The 2,323-nt window shown below is 34.7% G+C and overlaps 1 long non-coding RNA gene across 1 annotated transcript; it reads right to left on the bottom strand.

Moving 5' to 3' along the window:
* Positions 1–588: 588 nt before the first annotated feature.
* On the bottom strand, positions 589–848 carry LOC128659214 (uncharacterized). The gene is made up of 2 exons (XR_008402311.1): positions 795–848; positions 589–704 (listed from the first exon to the last, which is right to left on the bottom strand). It is a non-coding gene; the product is annotated as an uncharacterized LOC128659214 (long non-coding RNA).
* Between the last annotated feature and the right edge of the window lie 1,475 nt (positions 849–2,323).

Genomic DNA, 2,323 nt, shown 5'->3' with positions numbered 1-2,323 from the left:
TTTTAATTTTATTTTTGTTTTTGAAGAAGAACAGGTCGAATTGACACTGCAACCACTAGTCGAGGACACCATCAATCAAGACGATGATGATGATGATGAGATACAAATACATGGTCACACACAGGAGGGACCAACACCACCTGATTTAAATACACCTGCTGCAAGTCCAATGGTCAACGAATCTGACATTGATGAAACAGCAGAAGAAGTCAGACAACCTCCAATCACAGAGCGAACAAATGACATACAGGCACTGACAGATATGGCATCCTCATTTAGACAGGAACAAAGTGCTTTTTTTAAGGAACTCATTGAATTACAGAAACAAAGGAACAATATTCTGAAACGTGATTCAGAAATAAAAAGTGAATATTATAAAAAAAAAATAGAAATTATGAATAGGAGATCTCAGAATTGATACACAGAATCCAAAAAATTAAGTGTATATATTTTCTGGTTTTTAAATTTTGTTGTGATTTACATTTATTTTCGCTTTGTTTGTTTTAAAGTTTGTATTATTCATATTTATATATAGTTTGTTTTGGTTATATTTTCATTAAAGATATTTATCCCTTAATAAAAGAAACATTTTTGATAAATAAGCAAAAGTTTTATTTTTTCAAATGGGTGGAGTTAACTTCAATATCAAAGAATTGTGTACATTTCTTATAAAATAATTAAAACTCGGGGTGATGACATGTATTCTGAAAAAAAAAAAAGAAATATTAGTAATTCAAATACATAAAATTTAATAGAATAATACACAATTCTAAATAGTTTGCAATAATACTTACATGAAAAATATCTTTCAATAATTTCCAATCTATTTTGTACACCTGCCCTTGTAGTGTGTCAGCCTATAATGTCTTGAGGGATATAAGTGTCATCTGTGGGATCATTGGGACACTCCTCCTCTAAATTGCCTTGGGAAATTGCAATGTTGTGCAACATGCATGCAACTAGAATTATATCATTACATTTTTCAGGCGAATATTGAAGTGCTCCTCCAGACCTATCCAAAACTCTGAAACGCATTTTTAAAACCCCAAAAGTTCTTTCGATAGCACTTCTTGTGCTACGGTGGGATTCATTAAATTTAATTTCTCCTCTGGTATGTGGCATTGGGACAGGTGTCAACAGCCAAGTTCGGCACGGATAACCACTATCACCTATTTTTTCAAAAGAAAAATTGATTAGAGATTATAAATAATTTAAACATTACAATTAATCATAATTCATATATATATTTATGACATGTATAAAGTGCAAATCAGAAAAAAACTTCCAAAAAATACAGAGAACTGATTGCATTATAATTAGATTATATGGAAATAAGTTCATATTTACCTAATAGCCAACCGTGTGGCATGTTGCCCTGTTCAAAAGCAGAAAATAGTGCAGATTGTTTTAGGATGTGGAAATCATGACATGATCCAGGAAACCCAGATCGAACAGCCCAAATTCTAAGGTTTGCATCACACACAGCCTGTATGTTTAGGGAATGAAAGCTTTTCCTGTTCCTATATTGCTCCTCCCTTAGGGATGGTGGTCTAAGAGCAATATGGGTGCAATCTATAGCACCAAGAACATTGGGCATACCGGCTACTTGGTAAAAGTTGGACTTCACTGTATGCCATTCATGCACATTCCTAGGAACATAAATAAATGTAGAAAGATGTTTTAGAATTGCTTTTAAAACAATTGTTAAATGGCGGCAAAATGAAGGCTGACTCATGCCCACAACATCACTGGATACAGCCTGAAAAGATCCGGTTGCCAAAAAATGTAAAACTGCGAGTAATTTCAAAAGTCCAGGTATTGCCCTTGTTCTTCTGGTTCGGGGATCAATGTCATTTTTAATCAGAGAATATAGATTCAAAATGCTTTCTCGGTTTATCCTGAATTTGCGCTTAATTTCACGATCGGATAATGCCTCAACTCCACAACGGGGCAAAAACAATCAAGGAACTCTTTGCCGTCTCCGGAACATATTTCCATCATTTTCACGATTTTCATGGGACTGAGCAAGAGAAATAGCGGCCAAAATAAAAAAAAACTCCATCTTCTATGAATAAAATATGGGAGTAAATTGTAAGTTCTCCTACTTGGTTATGGAGTATTTTCACGGTCGGATTTATAGGAGAATTATAGGTTCTCTGTCAGCCGCTCTGGAATCAATCCGGGATGTAACCCAACTGCTAGCGTGAATTGAAAGCACACGCTAGCACACTGAGAAATATCCAGGACGTGACCCACTCAGGAAGCAGATTAGAAGATAACAAAAATGAATATTGTTCCAGAATGCAGGAAAGCCACAAAGGAT

Source organism: Bombina bombina, chromosome 5 (assembly GCF_027579735.1).
Source record: "Bombina bombina isolate aBomBom1 chromosome 5, aBomBom1.pri, whole genome shotgun sequence".
Lineage (NCBI taxonomy): Eukaryota > Metazoa > Chordata > Amphibia > Anura > Bombinatoridae > Bombina > Bombina bombina.
Note: the sequence above shows the minus strand (reverse complement) of the source record. Positions and strands in the feature narration are given on the sequence as shown.